Here is a 23,752-nt window from a genome sequence, read left to right as displayed (position 1 = left end):
TTATTACAGCGCCCTCTACTGTCTACTAACTGTATTGTACCCACACTCAATATCACAATAACTAAGCTGATAATTACAGCGACATCTACTGTCTCCTAACTGTACTGTAACCACACTCAATATCCCAATAAATCAGCTGATTATTGCAGTGCTGTCTACTGTCCTCCAGACTGTACTGTACCATCAATCAATATCCCAATATCTCAGCTGGTTATTACAGTGCCCTTCACTTTCTTCTAACTGTACTATACCCACACTCACTATCACAATAACTCAGCTGATTATTGCAGCACCCTCTACTGGTCTCTAACTGTACAGTACCCACAATCAATATCCCAATAACCCACCTGATTATTACAGCACTATCTACTGTACTCTAACTGTACCGTAGCCACACTCAGTATAACAAAAATTTAAATGATTATTAGAGCGCCCTTTACTGTTCTCTAACCTTACTGTACCCACACTCAATATCCCAATAACTCAGCTGATTATTACAGCGCCCTCTACTGTTCTCTTACTGTACTTTACCCACACTCAATATCCCTATAATGCAGCTGATTATTACAGTGCCATCTACTGTTCTCTGTCTGTATTGTCCATACACTGAATTTCCTAATAACTCAACTGATTATTTCAGTGCCCTCTACTGTCATAACTGTACAGTACCCACACTCAATAACCCAATAACTCAGCTGATTATTACAGCAGCCTCTACTGTTCTCTAACTGTACTGTATCCACAATCAATATCCCAATAACTCAAATGATTATTACAGTGCCCTCTACTGTCATAACTGTACTGTAACCACACTTAATATCACAATACCTCAGCTGGTTATTACAGCGCCCTCTACTGTTCTCCAACTGTATTTTACCCACTCCCAGCTGATTATTACTGCGCCCTCTACTGTTCTCTATCTGTACTGGACCCGCACTCAATATCCCAATAATTCAGCTCATTATTTCAGCGTCGTCTACTGTTGTTTAACTGTACTGTACCCACACTCAATATCCCCATTACTCAGCCGATAATTACAGCGCCCTCTACTGTTGTCTAACTGTACTGTACCCTCACTCAATATCCCAATAACTCAGATGATTATTACAGCGCCCTCTACTGTCATAACTGTACTGTTACCACACTCAATATCAGAATAACACAGCTGATTATTACATTGCCCTCTACTTTCTTCTAACTGTACTATACCCACGCTCACTGTCACAATAACTCTGATAATTAAAACGCAATCTACTGTAATAACTGTTCTGTACCCGCATCCAATATCCCAATGACTCAGCTGATTATTACAGCACCCTCTACTGGTCTTTAAATGTACTGTACCCACACTCAATATCCCAATAACTCAGCTGATAATTACAGCGCCATGTACTGTCATAACTGTACTGTACCCTCAATCAATATCCCAATAACTCAGCTGATTATTACAGCACCCTCTACTGTTCTCTAACTGTACTGTATCCACACTCAATATCCCAATAACTCAAATGATTATTACAGTGCCCTCTACTGTCATAACTGTACTGTAACAACACTTAATATCACAATACCTCAGCTGGTTATTACAGCGCCCTCTACTGTTCTCCAACTGTACTTTACCCACGCCCAGCTGATTATTACTGCGCCCTCTACTGTTCTCTATCTGTACTGAACCCGCACTCAATATCCCAATAATTCAGCTCATTATTTCAGCGTCGTCTACTGTTGTTTAACTGTACTGTACCGACACTCAATATCCCCATTACTCAGCCGATTATTACAGCGCCCTCTGCTGTTGTCTAACTGTACTGTACCCTCACTCAATATTCCAATAACTCAGATGATTATTACAGCGCCCTCTACTGTCATAACTGTACTGTTAGCACACGCAACATCAGAATAACACAGCTGATTATTACATTGCCCTCTACATTCTTCTAACTGTACTATACCCACGCTCACTGTCACAATAACTCAGCTAATTTTTTGCAGCACCCTCTACTGGTCTCTAACTTTACTGTACCCACACTCAATATCACAATAACTCAGCTGATTATTGCAACGCTGTCTACTGTCCTCTAAACTGTAATCTACCGACAATCAATATCCCAATATCTCAGCCGATAATTTCACTGGCCTCTACATTCTCTCTACTGTTCTCTAACTGTACCGTACCCACACTCAATATCCCAATAACTCAGCTGATTATTACAGTGCCATCTACTGTTCTCTGTCTGTACTGTACCCACACTCAATACCCCAATAATTTTGCTGATTACTACAGCGCCCTCTACTGTTCTCTAGCTGTACTGTACCCACACTCAATATCCCAATAACTCACCTGATTATTAAAGCACCATCTACTGTCATAACTTTACTGTACTCACACTCAATATCCCAATAACTCAGCTGATTATTAAAGTGCCCTCTACTGTTCTCTAATTGTGCTCTACCTACACTCAATATCACAATAACTCAGCTGATTATTACAGCGCCCTCTACTGTTATAACTTTACTGTTACCACACTCAATATCACAATAACGCAGCTGATTATTACAGAGCCCTCTACTGTCTTCTAACTGTACTGTGCCCACACTCAATATCCCAATAACCCAGCTGATTATTACAGAGCCCTCTACTGTTCTCTACCTGTACTTTACCCACACTCAATATCCCAATAAATCGGCTGATTATTACAGCGCCCTCTACTGTTCTCTAACTCTACTAGACCTACACCCAGCTGATTATTACAGCGCCATCTACTGTTCTCTAACTGTACTGGACCTACACCCAGCTGATTATTACAGCGCCATCTACTGCTCTCTAACTGTACTGTACCCACAATCAATATCCCAATAACCCAGCTGATTATTACAGAGCCCTCTACTGTCTTCTAACTGTACTGTACCCACACTCAATACCACAATAACTTCGCTGATTACTACAGCGCCCTCTACTGTCCACTAACTGTACTGTACCCACACTCAATCACCCAATAACTTAGCTGATAATTACAGCGCCCTCTACTGTCATAACTGTACTGTACCCACACTCAATATCACTATAACGCAGCTGATTATTACAGTGCCATCTACTGTTCTTTGTCTGTATTGTCCCTACACTGAATATCCTAATAACTCAGCTGATTATTTCAGCACCCTCTACTGTCATAACTGTACTGTACCCAAACTCAATATCCCAATAACACAGCTGATTATTTCAGCGCCCTCTACTGTTCTCTAACTGTACTGAAACCACACTCAATATCACAATAACAAAGCTGCTTATTATAGTGTCATCTACTGTTCTTTAACTGGACTGTACCCACACTCAATATCCCAATATCTTAGCTGATAATTACAGCTCCATCTACTGCCAAAACTGTACTGTACCCGCAATCAATATCCCAATAACTCAGCTTATTATTACAGCGCCCTCTATTGTCATAAATGTACTGTACCCACACTCAATATCCCAATAACTCAGCTGATTATTACAGCGCCCTCTACTGTCATAACTGTACTGTGCCCACACTCAATATCCCAATAACCCAGCTGATTATTACAGCGCCCTCTACTGTTATCTAACTGTACTTTACCCACACTCAATATCCCAATAATTTAGCTGATTATTACAGCGCCCTCTACTGTCTTCTAACTGTACTGTGCCCACACTCAATATTCCAATAACCCAGCTGATTAATACAGAACCCTCTACTGTCTTCTAACTGTACTGTACACACACTCAATATCCCAATAACTTAGCTGATTATTACAGCGCCCTCTACAGTTCTCTTACTGTACTTTACCCACACTCAATATCCCAATAACTCAGCTGATTATTACAGCGCTCTCTACTGTCATAACTGTACTGTACCAACACTCAATATCCCAAAAACTCAGCTGATTATTACAGCAGCCTCTAGTGTTCTCTAACTGTACTGTACCCACACTCAATATCACAATAACTCAGCTGATTATTACAGCGCCCTCTACTGTCATAACTGTATTGTAACCAAACTCAATATCACAATAACTCAGCTGACTATTACAGCGCCCTCTACTGTTCTCTAGCTGTACTGTACCCACACTCAATATCCCAATAACTCGGCTGATTATTACAGCGCCCTCTACTGTTCTCTATCTGTACTTTACCCACACTCAATATCCCAATAACTCAGCTGATTATTACAGCGCCCTCTACTGTTCTCTATCTGTACTTTACCCACACTCAATATCTCAATAACTCGGCTGATTATTACAGTGCCATCTACTGTTCTTTGTCTGTATTGTCCCTACACTGAATATCCTAATAACTCAGCTGATTATTTCAGCACCCTCTACTGTCATAACTGTACTGTACCCAAACTCAATATCCCAATAACACAGCTGATTATTTCAGCGCCCTCTACTGTTCTCTAACTGTACTGAAACCACACTCAATATCACAATAACAAAGCTGCTTATTATAGTGTCATCTACTGTTCTTTAACTGGACTGTACCCACACTCAATATCCCAATATCTTAGCTGATAATTACAGCTCCATCTACTGCCAAAACTGTACTGTACCCGCAATCAATATCCCAATAACTCAGCTTATTATTACAGCGCCCTCTATTGTCATAACTGTACTGTGCCCACACTCAATATCCCAATAACCCAGCTGATTATTACAGCGCCCTCTACTGTTATCTAACTGTACTTTACCCACACTCAATATCCCAATAATTTAGCTGATTATTACAGCGCCCTCTACTGTCTTCTAACTGTACTGTGCCCACACTCAATATTCCAATAACCCAGCTGATTATTACAGAACCCTCTACTGTCTTCTAACTGTACTGTACACACACTCAATATCCCAATAACTTAGCTGATTATTACAGCGCCCTCTACAGTTCTCTTACTGTACTTTACCCACACTCAATATCCCAATAACTCAGCTGATTATTACAGCGCTCTCTACTGTCATAACTGTACTGTACCAACACTCAATATCCCAATAACTCAGCTGATTATTACAGCAGCCTCTAGTGTTCTCTAACTGTACTGTACCCACACTCAATATCACAATAACTCAGCTGATTATTACAGCGCCCTCTACTGTCATAACTGTATTGTAACCAAACTCAATATCACAATAACTCAGCTGACTATTACAGCGCCCTCTACTGTTCTCTAGCTGTACTGTACCCACACTCAATATCCCAATAACTCGGCTGATTATTACAGCGCCCTCTACTGTTCTCTAACTGTACTGTACCCACACTCAATCTCCCAATAACTTAGCTGATAATTACAGCGCCATCTACTGTCATAACTGTACTGTACCCACAATCAATATCCCAATAACTCAGCTGATTATTACAGCGCCCTCTACTGTTCTCTATCTGTACTTTACCCACACTTAATATCCCAATAACTCAGCTGATTATTACATCGCCCTACATCGCCCTACTGTTCTCTATCTGTACTTTACCCACACTCAATATCCCAATAACTCAGCTGATTATTACAGCGCCCTCTACTGTTCTCTATCTGTACTTTACCCACACTCAATATCTCAATAATTCGGCTGATTATTACAGCACCCTCTACTGTTCTCTAACTGTACTGTACCCACACTCAATCTCCCAATAACTTAGCTGATAATTACAGCGCCATCTACTGTCATAACTGTACTGTACCCGCAATCAATATCCCAATAACTCAGCTGATTATTACAGCGCCCTCTACTGTCATAACTGTACTGTTACTACACTCAATATCACAATAACGCAGCTGATTATTACAGTGCCATCTACTGTTTTCTGTCTGTACTGTACCACTCAATATCCCAATAACCCAGCTGATTATTACAGAACCCTCTACTGTCTTCTAACTGTACTGTACCCACACTCAGTCACCCAATAACTTAGCTGATAATTACAGCGCCATGTACTGTCATAACTGTACTGTACCCTCAATCAATATCCCAATAACTCAGCTGATTATTACAGCGTCCTCTACTGTTCTCTAACTGTACCGTACCCACAATCAATATCCCAATACCTCAGCTGATTATTACAGTGCCATCTTCTGTTCTCTGTCCGTACTGTACCCACACTCAATACCCCAATAACTTAGCTGATTACTACAGCGCCCTCTACTGTCCACTAACTGTACTGTACCCACACTTAATCACCCAATAACTCAACTGATTATTACAGCGCCCTCTACTGTCATAACTGTACTGTACCCACACTCAATATCCCAATAACTCAGCTGATTATTACAGTGCCATCTACTGTTCTTTGTCTGTATTGTCCATACACTGAATATCCTAATAACTCAGCTGATTATTACAGCACCCTCTTCTGTCCTCTAACTGTTCTGAAACCACACTCACTATCTCAATAACTTAGATGGTTATTGCAGCGCCCTCTACTGGTCTCTAACTGTACTGTTCCCACAATCAATATCCCAATAACTCAGCTGATTATTACAGTGCCCTCTACTGTCATAACTATACTGTTACCACACTCAATATCACAATAACGCAGCTGATTATTACAGTGCCAGCTACTGTTCTCTGTCTGTACTTTACCCACACTCAATATCCCAATAACTCGGCTGATTATTACAGCGCCCTCTACTGTCTTCTAACTGTACTGTACCCACACTCAATACCACAATAACTTAGCTGATTATTACAGCGCCCTCTACTGTCATAACTGTACTGTACCCACACTCAATATCACAATACCTCAGCTGATTATTACAGCGCCCTCTACTGTTCTATAGCTGTGCTGTACCCAAACTCAAGATCCAATAACTCACCTGATTATTATAGCACCGTCTACTGTCATAACTTCACTGTGCCCACATCCAATATCCCAATAACCCAGCTGATTATTACAGCGCCCTCTACTGTTCTCTAACTGTACTGTACCCACACTTAATATCCCAATAACTCAGCTGATTATTACAGCGCCCTTTACTGTTCTCTAACTGTACTTTACCCACACTCAATATCCTAATTACTCAGCTGATTATTATAGCGCCCTCTATTGTTCTCTTACTGTACTGTACCCACACTCAATATCTCAATAACTCACCTGATTATTACAGCGCCATCTACTGTCCTCTAACTGTACTGTACCCACACTCAATATCACAATAAATCAGCTGATTATTGTAGCCTTCTCTACTGTTCTCTATGTGTACTATACCCATTCTCAATATCCCAATTACTCACCTGATTATTACAGCCCCACAGTGAGGCCTGTGATAAACACCACGGAGTAACTGCCCAGCCACTTTGATGATCAGCAGTTTTGTGAATTAGTAAAAGAGATACAAACAAAAGCATGTTCAAAGGTACTAAAATGACTTGTATGATGTCGGGTGAACTCTTCCTCTTCTTAAGAAACTCAAATAAACTCATAGTGCTTATTCTTTGCTTATTACGAATATAACATCAGTGCAAAACAACACAAGTGAGACCAAGTAAGCCATGTGAACAGGTACTATAATGGGCTTATAGGTTTGGTAGGTTATAGGTAATGGTTAACATGAAACTATTTTTTTTTTAAATACATTCCACTTAGAAAACCTTACATGGGATGTCCTGTGATGATGAAACAACTGGACACTCCAGACCAACAGATGTATCATCAGAAAAATCTGAATTTGTAACATTATATTGTAACATTAATTATATTACACATTTAAAATGCATTATCGAAAGGTAACGATTAATTAGGAAAATTATTTTACAAAGATCACAGATTATCAGAAACCATAGTTTAGCAGTTGAACTGTAGGTACAGTTGGACCTTGCACTTTTGAAGACCAAGAACCTTTGTGTAATTCTTAACAAATTAAAATGATAATAAAATTACATTTGCATTTCTGTAATAACTTTAAAGTAAATGTGTATACAATATTGTGAAAATAAATAAAAGGTGTAATTTAAGTTATTTAGGTATATCACAACACATTAACATTCATTTTAAGATTATTCATGTCCAAGATAGAAAGCTTTGATATATCTTTACAAAATATAGATTAGCTCACACCGAGTGTTTCTTCTTCTACAAACAATCTAAATAATTATGTTTCTACGTTTTAGATGCCACATGCTGATGATGAACTTCTGTATGCTGGTGCTACTCCAAAAATGCAAAAGGGAAGATTCCGCTGCTGATGTCCTGCAACATAAGATGACTGGAATTGCTCTGAAACATCTCCTCAAGATTTGTATTAAACATGTGCCTGGGTTAGTGCTAGAAAAGTGTGTACCTGTTTTACAAAGCTTATGTAGAGTATGGTCATTAAGAACCTAATATTTATTTCCTTCTCATGTTCTATGTACATGAAGACAAGGGAGAAAAGGCAAACACAATGTGAACCATGCCTGTTTGTATTTGATGATGGTACAAATCTTAAAAACGGCTCATTTTTTTAAGGAGGAGTTTGTCATGGCAGATTAAAGACACTCTTAAAAATCCCAATTTACATTTATCTAGAGAGACAGCAGATACAGAAGGAGTTCTAAATGATATACAGAGTGGAGCAGAGTACAGAAAATAAGAGAAACTGGCCAACTATGCGAACATGATATTAGTTTACTGTGTTTACTTAATTTTTAAAAGCTCTAAGTACCAGATATGGCCAGTTCAGTGTCAGGTTATTGAACTACAGCCTAAAGACAGGAAAAGCAACGTTTGTGTTCCATGTATTTGGTTTGGAGTAAATAAAGCAAACATGCACTTTCTCCTTTGTAGATGAACTCTTATCTCTAGAAAAGGATAATATCACATGGAAACATCCACAGAAAAGAGAACAGAGGTCCAAGGTGGTTGCACTAATATGTAGTTCAGAACACATTGAACAATTCAATTACAGGTGAAAGACCCATCTGTATTGATGAGCTTAAAAACCTTTCAGATGATTGAAGGCTTTTCAATCATGTCTTGGTGTGACTTGACAGTTGGTGAATATGTGGCTGGATTTTACAAATCACAGCAAAAGTGGTATATAGGCAGAAATACAGACATTGTTGGCCAAAAATTGCTTGCAATCAAGCCTCCTGTAGAGTTACCCAGAACACAATCATTACATGATCATAAATTTTGGAAAGCTTCAGTATGGAGGTCAGTTCTTCTTTACTATTCATTGCCACTTGCAGCCAGCATTAGTAAATGGAGCCCCTGGTGGGCCACTTCCATTTTCTTTTGAGTCATTTAAAGGCACTCTTGTGAAGTACTTTAATTGAACTACACATGTGCCTGTCCAGATTGTAAAGAGATTCCATAGGTGGAAAGGTGGCAGGTTACATACCACATTTCGCAGGATATCAATACCTTTGATACTATGGAGGGTAACTTAAGCAGAGAAGAAGTAAGAAAGCAAGAAAGCAGATGGGTAAGGAGAAAGGAATTGGTCAGAGATCAAATGGCGATAAAATTAAATGGCGGAGATAAGATGGTGGAGATTAAGGAGATTAAGGAGATTAAGGATGGCGGAGATTAAGGATGATTTAAAAGGTATGTTGGAGGGTTTGAAGGGAACAGCAGAGAGTAAATTGAACAGGTTAGGTAAAGTTATCTACGAATATGGAGTATTAGGTTTGTTAAGAGTGTTGTGGAAATTTGGTGGTTTGGAGTGAAATAATAATGTTAAATTAGGATCGAAGTGAGTAGCAAGGTTTTATTGAAGTCAGACAGTGTCGCGTATACTAAGAATCTGCTTGCCCCCCAGCTGCCCCCACAATCCTTTTTATATGCTCTCTCAGCCCCTCACCCCACACAGGTCGAATAAGACGTGTGAGTACGTGGCATTAGAGCATTTGACCTTTACTACATGTGTGAGTACGTGCCATGCAAAGAGCATGTGACCTATAAGGCTTACGTGGCAAGCTCTGGATCCCTACTGTGGTCAGACCTCCCCCACTACCTAGTATTCATACAAAACCCATATGTTACTGTTTACACAATTACAGACACTTTAACATTATGAATCATTTAATACCATGCTATTCCATTACAAGAGTTTGATTAATAAGGAGAAATCAGGAAAGTTAAAACCAAGTAGGTCTAGGTAGGTCTATCAATTGTTAAAGGGAAGCATTGATTCAAAACCATCCTTGTCCCAGAAAACCAGGTTAATTTTTGGATGTTATGGATGGCAGCAAAGACTAATTTAAAGAGATTTAAAGAAGCTAAGAAAGGTAAAGGAGAATTACTTTCCAGTTTGAAGCAAGTCAGACTAGACCTCTTGAGTGAAGTAAAGAAGAGGAATAACTCTAAAATCATCAGTGACAAAATGACAAAGACATTCTCTATTCGCAGACCGGCCTTTTTGGTGTAATCCAGGAGTGGTTCATGTGATTTTTACATTATACACATTTGGTCCAGTTAGTTCGGGTTTCACACTGCAGTTTAGTGACACTTTGATTCAGACCAAGCTAAAAAATCTGTCTCCATTTTCCAGGATTGCTTTTGTCTCGTCATTGGTCACATCTCGTCACATAATTGTTTTAATGAATTATATGTTTAACATATTTTTTTGGAAAAATGCAGAGATGTTGCAATCCATTGGTGTTTTACCTCGGAGAAAAGGAAATTTTCGAGGAAAATTTAGTGTCAGGTCTGGTGCTAATGGCACTCCTGTCTTTCCCACACTCAGTGCTTCCTGCGATCTCCAGTCTCCGAACTACACTAACCAGATCTCAGTACACTCCCAGTACACTCCCTGGAAGTCCGGAATACTAATTTTTACAGTATAAATAGCCCTTACACACGCACACCTGTGCTGAATATTGGTTTTCCACTTTACAACGTTTACAACGTTACAACGTTACAAATTTATTTTTGACTGTGTTTCCTTTTGTGTATTGTTGGATTGTTCATTCTCGACTCTGATTTGTGCCTACCATTTGATATTTTATTTTGTGTACTACCTGGACTGTTTATACTGTTGCTGAATTTGCCTGCTCTTCATTATTGCCTTGCCATGTAAGACTTTAGGACTGTCCCTCGTTTTTTGGTACTTGTGATCTCTCTGGCTGCCGTTCGCCCCTGTTAAACATTTTCTGTATATTGACTACCCGTTGTTTCTGTGTTGGAAAATAAATCATAGTTTTTTTTACACGTTGTATTCATTTGTATTCACGTTGTATTCATTCATTTTATTCATTTTCAACAGTGCTCACCTTTTAAAACAATAAAAAGGTTAAGTTTTTAAATTGTAACATAATTTTTTTAAGTAGATCCAGTATATTATTTTTTAGAGTGCACTTAAGAAATGTTGAAAACTAGCAGTTAGAGTATTTTATAGTTACAATATATTTTAGGTCTTAAAAACTTTTTAAAAAGTTTTCAGTTTAAAACAACATGGTGGTTGTCAGCCATCAAGTGGTTGATAGCTTTAAGGAGCTAAGCTAGCTTTAACCATGCGCTATGTGTATTAGGTCTTAAAATCTCACTTTTGAGCAAAAGAGAAGTTTTCAGTTCAGAACAACACTTGAACTTTATTACGTTTTTAGGAGCAAGAGAGAACTTTTCTCAGCTTACATCGTCTAAACAAAGACTTTACTACATTTAACACAAATACTTAATAATAACTCAATACCTAATACACGATGTTAGTCCGTTTTACACAGTTATTATGTGTTTAGATCTTAAAATCTCATTTTTTAGCTAAAGAGTTTTCAGTTTAAAACAAAACTTGAAGCAAACTCAAAACTGTGTGGAAAATGCTTTTCTCAGCCCTGAATCCTTCAAAAACAGACTTTACTACGTTCAACACACAAATGAACGGAAACAGTTAAGAAATGTGTATTACACGAAGTTAGTGCATTTTACACAGTTCTAATGTGTTTTAGGTGGTAAAAACTCATTTTTGAGCGATAGAGAAGTTTTCAGCTCAAAACAACACTTGAAGCAGTTCATCGCTCTAAGGAGCGAGAGAGGTGCTCAAAACTGTGTGCAAAACACTTTTCTCAGCCCTAAATCCTTCAAAAACAGACTTTACTACGTTCAACACACAAGTAAACGGAAACAGTTAAGAAATGTGTATTACACGAAGTTAGTTCATTTTACACAGTTCTAATGTGTTTTAGGTCGCAAAAACTATTTTTTGACCGAAAGAGAAGTTTTCAGTTCAAAATAACACTTGAAGCAGTTTATAGCTCTAATGAGCGAGAGGAATACAACACTGTGTGCAAAACGCTTTTCTCAGCCTTGAGTCCTTCAAAAACAGACATTACTACGTTCAACACACAAATAAACGGAAACAGTTAAGAAATGTGTATTACACGAAGTTAGTGCATTTTACACAGTTCTAATGTGTTTTAGGTCGTAAAAACTAATTTTTTAGCGAAACAGAAAATTTCAGCTCAAAACAACACTTGAAGCAGTTTATCGCTCTAATGAGCGAGAGGAATACAACACTGTGTGCAAAACGTTTTTCTCAGCCCTGAGTCCTTCAAAAACTACGTTCAAGACACAAATAAACGGAAACAGTTAAGAAATGTGTATTACACGAAGTTAGTGCATTTTACACAGTTCTAATGTGTTTTAGGTCGTAAAAACAATTTTTTGACCGAAAGAGAAGTTTTCAGCTAAAAACAACACTTGAAGCAGTTTATCGCTCTAAGGAGCGAGAGAGGTGCTCAAAACTGTGTGCAAAACGCTTTTCTCAGCCCTAAATACTTCGAAAACAGACTTTACTACATTCAACACACAAATAAACGGAAACAGTTAAGAAATGTGTATTACATGAATTTAGTACATCTTACACAGTTCTAATGTGTTTTAGGTCTTAAAATCTCATTTTTTAACCAAAGAGAAGTTTTCAATTCAAAACCACACTTGAAGCAGTTTATCACTCTAAGGAGTACGAGAGGAGCTCAAAACTGTGTGCAAAACACTATGCGCTTTGTGTTTTAGGTTATAAAAAACTAATTTTTGTGCGAAAGAGAAGTTGTCAGTTCAAAACAACACTTAAAGCAGTTTATCGCTCTAAGGAGTGAGAGAGGAGCTCAACACTGTGCAAAACGCTCCTCTCAGCTTAACTCGTCTAAAGACAGACTTTACTACATTCAACACACAAATAAACTTCTATTCTAATAAAATTCTTAATAAACGAAGTTTGTACATTTTACTAGCGATGGCAAAAGTGGGGCTTTTGGGAGATCGAATCAAATGAACCAGTTGATTCGGCAAATCATTCTATCTCCTGAGACGTTCGAATCATCACACGCCACAGTGACATCTAGTGGGCAACTAGGGCCTTAACAACTTTTTCTTAACAGAAACAGAAGTGACGTGTTTTTTTTTTTTAAATTAAATAAACATTCCCCCATAGTCCCTAAATAAATTTGAGTCATGAAAACATACAATTTTGCAGAGAACAGAGATGTCATTAAGATGTATTTTTCATTTTTCATTATGATACACAGTCAGTGGATTTATTTATTTAGTGGATTGCAAAGTTGGGACATGCTTGTATAATACTTTATTTATTAAAAATGACAAGTAATCAGTTGTTTTTATTAATAAACAGGATCTGTTCCACATGCTGGGTTGCTGGAATTTCTCATTGAAACACATGAGAAAAGACAGCAGACTGTCTGAGCCAGTAATCCATAGGGTCTCTTAGACTTAAGAAATGTTTATTACATGATGTTGGGTCTTAAAATCTAATTTCAGTTTGACAGAGAAGTTTTTAGTTCAAAACACCACTTGAATAAGTTTATTACTCTAAGGAGTAAAACAATAGCAAGACACTGTGGCAAAACGCTTTTCTCAACACTGAATTGTTCAAAAACAGACCCTACTACATTCAACACACAAATGAACCCAAAAAGAAATAATTAATACACAATGTTAGTCAATTTTACGCAACTATATGTTTTAAGTCAAATCAAATCAATATTATTTACAAAGGTCTAATATATCCATGTGTATAGCAACATGAGTAATGAAAGAAGTTAGAGTTCATGTGAACTTCGAACAGTCCAGGGCAGGTGAATAAACTAGATGATGGGCAGCTGAACTGTGGTGGGGGATGGGGAAGGCTGACTTCCGGAAAATTCCATCAATCTGGCAGACAGGAGACATGAGATCCTGAAGGTCCAACATCCATCGGTTTTGGGTCAGACAAGTGGGCAGTCAGTACCTCTGTGAAAGGCAGAGAGATGGAATTAGTTTTGATTGGATTTATGTAAAACAGAATATAAAACATTATCAGAGTGTGGCTAATGCTTTGGCACCTCTGAGTAAAACAGCCTAAGGAAAGGAAGACAGCCAACACAAACACGGAGGCACCCTGAAACACCTGCAGCTGCCAACTCCATCGAGCACAAACCTGCACCAACAACAGCATCAGCATTCAGTTTACCACAATCCCTATGTCCATGTCCCTGGATCTGCAGCCTTATTTAAAGGAAAAAACATTAATTAACAAAAGCTAGACCAAACGAGTTAGTTTTTAGTCTAGACTAAAAGATTGAGACAGTGTCTGAGTGATATTCAGGAAGGTTGTTCCAGAGTTTAAGGTGCTTTATAAGAGACGCTCTTCCTCCTGCAGAGCTCATCTTCTTCTTCTAGGAACTACTAAGAAACCAGTACCTTGTGATCTAAGTAATCACTGTGATTCATAATAGGAGATGAGGACCTTGTGTAGGGCTGTATATTTTAACAGGACAATTTTATAGTCTATGCAGACTTTGACTTGCAAACCAGTGCAGTTCTGATTGGACTGGACTAATATGGTAACATTTTCGAGTTTAAGGATGGACCCAGGCTGCAGCAGTTTAGAAACTTTAAGTTTACTGTAGGACCATCCGGACAGTAGTGCATTACAACAGTCTAGCCTTGAAGTAATGAAAACATGTACTCATTTTTCTGTGTCATGCAGGGATCAGGCATTTCTTAGCCTGGCAATGTATAAAAGCTTTTCTAGTAGCAATGTGCTTAGTGAATGCTAGATCTGAATCTATGATAACGCCAATATTTTTAGCTGCTGAACCTGGTGTGACTGAGAAGTTGGCCAGTTTTAACATTACGTCTGATAATTTATTTCTAGCAGCTTCTGAACGAAAGTTCAAACAAAGCAGTTCACTCTCTAAGGAGAGAGAGGGGAGTTCAGTACTTTGCCCAAATCTGTCTCTCAGCCTGAAACCTCAAAAAACAGCCTTTATTGCATTCAAAACACAAATGAAGGCCATTTATGTGAAGTAAGCTTAATGTTAATAGCAATGTTAATAAATATGAAAAAAATCTTGACCAAGGGACTCAGTACCTCAATGCCAAATCTGAACTGTACTGCTCTACAAACCTTTTAAGGAAATGCCCAAGGTTGGGATCAAACCCTCAACCTCATGGTTCAAAGGCAAGCACTTAAGGAAGATGCCACTCAGTAGCCACATCAACATGCTGTGTTTTTAGGCAATTAACTGTTAAGAGTAAAAAAAAGGAACCCAGCACCTTTCTCACAAGTATTTGCAAGCTTTGAATTATTAGAGTTATTATTAAATATTATTAAAAAATAGTAAATATTTTGTGTTATGATAACCTTGTGGAAATAAGATGTTTTATCACAATTTCATAATCTACGATTAAAGTTATACAACCAGTTACAGTTAACCAGTTAATGTGAACCACTGCGCACTGATTGATTTTTTTAATAATTAAGTTGTCATTGATAAATGATTCATCAAATGGGCCAAAGATGTAGCAGGCAAATATTCAACTCAATTGGAACCCTAGTTATTGAGAAACAGATTTTTTGTTTTTATAGCATCATCTATCGCTTAATTGGAGTGAAACTTGGACACCTTCCAAATAATTATTTGTTTAACAAAACTACTAAGTAGCGATGACATACAATTAAGTCATCTCGATTTTTAGCCATTTATGTGAACTAAGCTCCACCCCAGGACGACTCATTTGCACATAGCAGCAATGTTGTTAATAAATATGAACATTAGTTTGATAAATCTTGTTCAGACTTTGCTGAACATTTTGATACTTATACTGTTGGTATATAGTTAATCTGGGCGTAGCTAAAAACTTCCATTTAGTCATTAATGCAGAAAACGTGCCCGAATAAAATTCAAAAATAATTTTTACTCTACATTTCACGGTTGCTGAGATATTCACCTATATGTAAAACATTGCTCTATAGAGCCACCATCAGGCCAAATTAGGTCACAACTTTTGGCTGAGAGGTGGGTTCATTAAAGTACCTTGATGCCAAATTTTAAGTTTGGATGAAGTACAGTTACTTCTGCACAAACTTTTTTAGGAAAGGTCCATGGTTGGAATCAAACCCACAACCTTTTGGTTGAAGGGCAGGCACTTTAGAAAGATACCACTCAGCTGCCACAGTGTATTTTTTCAGGCTGTTGAGAGTAAAAAGGAACACTTTTCTTGCAAGTATTTACCAATCTTTGAATTATCACAAATGGTCAAGCTAATCTTTTTTAACCAGTTTCATCTGTTTTTTTTTAACTATTATTAGAAACAAAAAATAATTATTTCAAATTGCATAGAAAATGTTGAAGTTCTCCAAACACACTGGACAAGATTCAAACTCAGACTGTCAAGTTGCAAGCCCAATAACCACCTCACTGCACCACTCTACAAGCACAGGTCAGCTGGTGTCCAACATACTACTTTAAAGGTTCGGATTACAAAGGGTGAAGCACAAAACTTTACGTAAATTCACATTCTTAAATTATTATTAAAAACAATAAAGCATTATAACCGCTGCCTGAAGCATGATCTTGCAAGACAGCCTGTGTACAAGGTTCCCATTGCATCCGTGATTGCATTATTCTGTCACTGCGGTCCAATTCGGTTTCGATCCCCAAACCTTCGGACCAGGAAGACAGATGCTTTTACGGTAGGTCACTGTCCTGAAGAAACACAGAGAATCTCGACACCCATGTCATATTTGAATAATAGGAACTCAAGCAACATTTTTCAAGTATTTACAATTTTAAAATTACTGTCATGCTTATACATTTTTACGAAACAAATCTTTACTAGTTGAAAGTCTTTACCTTGTGAAAGTGAGGTTGAGTTTTGGTCACATTTTTACAATATGTAATACATTTATAGAACCAATTTTAAATGAAATGCAGCATGCACCGATTGACTCATTTACTTCAGTCAACAGTCAAAGCCTTTCTCCTTTTACTTTGTGCAAAAAAAAATTTATAACTTGTTTTAGAGCACATTAAGCTTGACAATTATTAAGCTTGACAAGTTCTCAGTTTTTAGAAATTGCAACACCATGTGGTCAATCTCTTTATAAACATACCTTTTAAATTTCATGACGATCAATGAATCTTAAGCCTTCCAAATTCCACTTTGAAACTAATTGGCCAATGGTGACCATATTTTTGCCTATGCTTCATTTGATACGCCTCTTGGATGCCTTCCACAGAATCATGTCTCCAACAAAACTGCTAAATATCACTAAAAAACAAGTTAACAGTCCAGATATTCAGCTATTTATGTGGACTAAACACACCAGGACGACTCATTTGCATATAGCAGCAATGGTGTTAATAAATATGAAAATATTTTTGATAATTCTTGATAAGTAGACTCTGGTGAACATCTATATTGTTTGAACATTTTAAAAAATCCACAAGCAGTAGAAAAAATAATGTTTTGTAGATTTTGCTAAATATGGCAGCGGTGGATGTGGCCGGAACTAAAAACTTCCAGTGAGTCGTTGATGCAGAAAACTTGCCCGAATAAGATTCAAAAATAATTTTTACTCTGCATTTCACAGTTGCTGAGATATTCACCCATACGTAAAACATCAGGCCACCATCAGGCCAAATTAGGTCACAACTTTTGGTAGTGGGTTCATTACTGTACCTCTATGCCAAATTTGAAGTTTAGGTTACTTACGGTTACTGCTCTACAACCAACCTTTTTTAGGGAAGACTAATAATTACAAGAAGAAATATAGCGCCAATTTACAGGACAGGCAAAGAGGCCCCTTAAGGCGAGTTAGGCTTAAAACATATTGCTGGTTGACCGGCATCACCAAACTGGTTGGACAGCATCACCAAGCTGGATGACCAGCATGACCAAGCTGAATGACCAGTGTAATGGAATGCTGTGGTATTAAGTGATTCTTAATGTTAAAGTGTTTGCAACTGTGTAAATCTGGTCTTGTACAAATACTAAGATTAATGGGGGAAGGTTAACACAGCAGGGGTTCAGAGGTTCAGGATTATATTGTCTGTATATATGTATGTATATGTATGTAAGTTTGTGTGTTAATAGGGTCAAAGGTTCCTGTCTTCTGTCCATTTAGGTTGGAAAATAGCAATAAATGAAGATTCACTTCTCTCATACTTGGTAGATGTGCTCCTGCTGTCTTTGTTAATGACATGCACTGGCCACTTTTTGGTATATAAGATACGTAATGAGAAAGTTGTAAAGACAACAGCAAAGAATTACAGATCAAAAGGATTCATATGCCTAGGCCATATTTAGATATAATTTATTTTCTGCTATATAACGCCCCCAAGAGGTCAATCAACGCATAATTTTATTGGTTGATAAATACATGTAGGTTGTGTCATCCTGATTGCTGATTGTTTAGCTTGTCAAAAGCTTGCTGGAAAATAATTGGCTAATGGCAATCACAAAAATTGACATTTCAAATTTTCCTTCGGTATACCATTAGGACATAGCCCCAAGATGATAATCGCCTTCTGCCCAATCATTTCCATGGCAGAAAAAGAATAAGAACTATAATAACAATACTCAGAATTAAAATAGGGTTCCTAGCACTGCGTGCTCGTACCCCTAAACATCAGAGCAATTCCAATAGGGTTCCAGCACGTACAGTGCTTGGACCCCTAATAATAAATAAGATTTATGTCTGTGAATCATACAAGTGTGTAAGAAATACCTTTCTTGTTGGCGATTCCTTCTGTAAGGCCTTTGGATCAGGTCTTTAGTTCACAATTTCGAGCATCTGAAAAAATACAGTTCTAAATAAACACTGACACAGACTACCTTTAATAAAAAAAACTATTATATAATGATATTGTTAACAATTTGGTTCTAGTGAAAAAGGTTTCTATTTTACATTTATAATGCTTTGAAGACAAAATTGTAGTCAACTTTTGCCATTTTGTTTTGGGTTAACACAAATTGCAGTAGTTGTGGAATTTGATTCTGAATGTGATGTATGAGTTTTAAACAGAACCTGTAAACATGCATGTACATGCATTTAATTCTCAACAATTAATTAACAAATGTATGAGGTAAATCATAAGGATGCAAAAATACCTTTCTTGTAGGCTCTTCTGTATGTGAGGACATGCGTTCATGGTGCTGAAGCAGTCATCTAAAGAGGCTAAATCAACAGAGCACAGAAAAAGTGATCTTACAACAAAACATAGTTGGATACCTGATGTCTAAACAGTCCACAAAGTATAAAATATTTTTACAACACTGCTAGAAGCAGTGTGTTGCAGTCTTTGGGACACTTGGCTGTAAGTACTGATCCACTTTCTGCTCATGGCAAACAACAGACACATTTAGACAGCTAAATAAACAGTATCAAAACTCAGCAAAACTGTGCATGTGTACACAACAATACCTTTTAACTGGTAATTACAAATAAAACTGAACATGTGACTAACCTTTCCTTTTCTTTAGAGCGGTGTTCTGCTTTTATTCTTTATGTTCAAAGAAATCTGTTGAAAGATATTACATTTTATTACAATGTATTATTACATATGTTATTATTACAGAATTACAAAATTTTTATTAGTCTCTAATAATGTGAGACAGGGGAAATGTCTAAGATTTTACCAAAATATACTGTTTAAAAAAATTTATATATATATATTGTATATAAGTATATATATATACGTATATATATATGTATATATATATATATATATATACATATATATATATATATATATATATATATGTATATATATATATATATATATATGTATATATATATATATATATATATATATATATATATATATATATATATATATATATATATATTGTATAATGTATATATATACCCTTCTGATTTTGAGAAGGGTGTAGTAATAAGTCTGTTAGCAAAGTCGAAGGACAATCTAACCCATCAGATTCATGATTTTCCCTATGGGGGCGGGGACATGGCTGTCTAATCCCTTCTCTAAGACATGCCGTATAAGTCAGAATTCGCCAGGGTCTGTCGGCACATAAAGCCTGCTTAATGCTTAAAAAACATAATCCAAAACGCTGTTTAGGGATTACTTTTATGCCTTGGAATGAACGTAAGGCCAGGTGTTTTCAGAGCGTGTGGCTTACATAACGCCTCCACGCGTTTTCATACAGCCTCCAAGCGTTTTCATAACTCCTCCAAGCGTTTTCGTAACGCCTACAGGCCTTTCATATGCAAAAATGGACAGAATTTACATATGAATTTATATATGAGAGAGAGAGATTTATCAGTTGATCCTCCGCGTGGGGTGTTCAGGTGTATGAGCTGCTCACAGGTAAAGGTTCTCACAGCTGCTTCTCAAACAGACTTATAGCTAAGTAGGGCTGGGGCGACGCGTCGACATAATCGACGTCATCGATTACAAAAATACATCGATTTGCATAACGTGCGTCGGCGCGTCGTAAACATGGCGGCGCCTGTGGAGAGCATTAGAGGTTAGATCGGGCCCAAAAATTCCAACTGGCTGTTTTCGGGCTGTTTTAATGAGCGAAATATGATCAGAATTATGTTAATTAACACGGTAACATAGAAGCATAGAACTATTATTTAATTAAAATGATTTTTAAGAACAGCTAAACACAGTTCTGCAGGTCAAACGCGGAGGAGTTCACGTGCGAGAGAGAGAGAGACAGAGAGGGAGAGAGAGAGAGAGACACAGAGAGAGACAGAGAGAGAGAGAGATTTGCGTGTTCTGGTGAGAGCTACTCACAGGTGAAGGTTCTCTTTGATCTCCTCGTGCTCATATTCTAGTCCCATTCATAATTCTGCAGCTCCCTCAGTGTTTTCTGCCGTATTTTGCGGCTAGCGCGAGCGCTTACAACTGACACCGCGGACCGCGAGGTGCTGCCGCGTTTGTGCCGAATCCGACTCTCTGCTGAATCTGACTCCCGCTTCGCGGACAGAATCGGCACAACACCCCCGCTGTAGAACTGCGGTAGTGAAAACAGCGCTTATAAATAAATTAGTTAAGTTTCACTTTCAGTTTTCGTTATTTTCGTTTTTTTTTTTATAAAAATATAATTAAAAAACAGACGCCTACATCTCGGACTATTTTCTGGAGCCCGGGTCGGATTTACGGGCGGGCCTCGGGTCATGTCGGGTTCGGGCAGAGAATCTAAGCTCTAGAGAGCTTGGACTCCGGAGAGCAATCTCCAGCTACAAAAAAACGCCAGCGGGCATCTAAAGTTTGGGAGCATTTCACGCAAAAGGGCAACAATGTGGTCCTCTGCCATATGTGCAAAAGGAGCACTTGAAGCGCAAACATCCAGGAGCACTATGTCAACAGGGTCACACAGTAAGTTACCGTTTACATCAGGGTCTCCGCGGGTGTCCTTAAAAAGACTTAAGACTGTCTACCAAAGGTTTTAAACCTGCCACAGGCAGAAATTATACATTTTTGGTTTATATTTGTGCATGGCATTTCGCAGTTTCCAGAAACAGTAGCATTATTCATAAGTTCAGGTGTTTAGCTAAGCTAGCTGCCTTAAGTTATTTTAGCTAGCGCCGTCGGCGCTGCGGTGTCACACCGTATTCTGTCACCGTCGGAATTTTGTGACCAGTGCTCACGGTTATGAGCGTTCATTGGCAAAACGGAAGCTTTCTATACCTACACCTTACCCTCAGCCCTAAACTGAACCGTTTTGGCCAGTCGGGGTAAACATTAGAAACGAACACGTTTCGAATCGGCCAGTGCTCACGGTCTGCTGAGAACTACTTGCCAGTGGTCACAAAATCTAGCGGTCACAGAAAACAGTGCAACACACGGTTGTGGTGTATGGGAGCTTATCCATTTTTAGCGTTATAGATCTAAACAACGTGCTGTACATGTAAGTGATTATAAGTGTGGGGTTTGGTTTAGTAGGCTTGTGTTGTTGTTGTTGTTGTTATTATATATAAATATAGTAATTTATCGTTTGCTTTAAAACGTAAAATAATAATTATTTAAATATGTTTCTCAATGAATAGATTAGTCGACTAATCGAAAAAAATAATCGTTAGAATAATCGTTTAAAAAATAATCGTTAGGGACAGCCCTATAGCTAAGTGGAGTTTATTCCTCATACTGTATCACCTGTTTCGTTTTAGTTAGTTTTATAAACTCTCAATACAGTTCCAGTTAGTTACCTTTTTTTCTTTTAATTACCGTTTTTATAAGTTTAAGTTAACTAAGACACTTTCATTTTTCGTTAGTTTTCGTTAACAATAATACTTGGTTACTTAGCTATAATTATGATTATCATGCCAGAGCTTTACATAAAATAAAAATACCATTAAAAACAGATGTTGGGTCGGGCCTCGGATCGCGGATTCGGGCAGAGAATATAAGCTCTATACTACAGTAGATTTAGCAAAATAAAATAGAATATGTCAACACCTAATAATAATTACTTGTAACTTTCTGACAGGTAATATTCTCACTCTCAAGGTAACCTAAACCAAATCAAATAATATGTAAAGTTATCTTTCACTACAGTCACCAAATATTTTCTAAGGTAATGTCATTGTAAAACAGTACTGAGGGAGCTGTGCTGAGCTGTGAAATATCAAATGCATGTGCGTTATGTCTGACCCGTGTGTGTAAACCTGTGTAAGGAGAATAAAAAAAGAAGATGGATGCTAAACAATCATACATGAATTAGTTAATTAAATTTTTAACAATAGAATTAATTTACAGCTAAGATATATCATAAAAACATACAGCCATACATGAAGTAGCATACAAAAAGAAAGTGGGTCATTTTAGACCCATGTTGTCCGTTTGAGGGTCAGTGATACAAAAATGGTTTTTATTCAAAAAGTAAGAAAGGATAAAAAATAATATAAGGATGTACTATGATCAAAAACAAGTTAATTGAGAAATATCTTGAATACTGAAATGATTAAAGTCGGAATATTATGACTTTCTTTGTTTTTTAAGAGTGATTCTAAAGCGCCATCGTATAGAATCGCTACACAGATCTGCCAAATGTGATGCTGAGTTTTGTGTGACGGGTTAATTGCTTAATTTCTCAGTTTATGCATTTAATTTGTATGCTGTGGTGGTCTCTAACTTTCGCGTTTTATTAAAATTCCCAAACTTTGAGTGGAGAGAGAGAGAGGGTGAGATTGTGTGTTTGTGTGTGTGTGTTGACTCTTATGGCATTAGACAAATGAAACATGATAGGCCTTATGCGCAAAACACTTCCGTGTTTTGTTAAACGGGCCGCGTTGCTTCCGGCGCTGTACAGGATACAGTGAAAATGGCATTGTTTTACACACGATGCCTCCAGGAGCTACCAAAGATATCAATTACAGATGTTCATCGCATATGCCGGCTAACTTCCAAAACTCCAGCCACCAGTATGGATAAGGGGTTTAAACTGTACGCTTCCTCGTACATATACGACTATGAAGGTATGTAACTTACGTTAGCCAGCTAGCTAGGCTGATGCTACTTATCCCAAATATAGAGAAAGTAACCGGTAAATCTAGTTAATGCTAACCTGAAG

The sequence above is a fragment of the Astyanax mexicanus genome, chromosome 12 (genome assembly GCF_023375975.1).
Source record: "Astyanax mexicanus isolate ESR-SI-001 chromosome 12, AstMex3_surface, whole genome shotgun sequence".
Lineage (NCBI taxonomy): Eukaryota > Metazoa > Chordata > Actinopteri > Characiformes > Acestrorhamphidae > Astyanax > Astyanax mexicanus.
The sequence above is the reverse complement of the archived record's forward strand: the minus strand, read 5'-3'. Positions refer to the sequence as shown.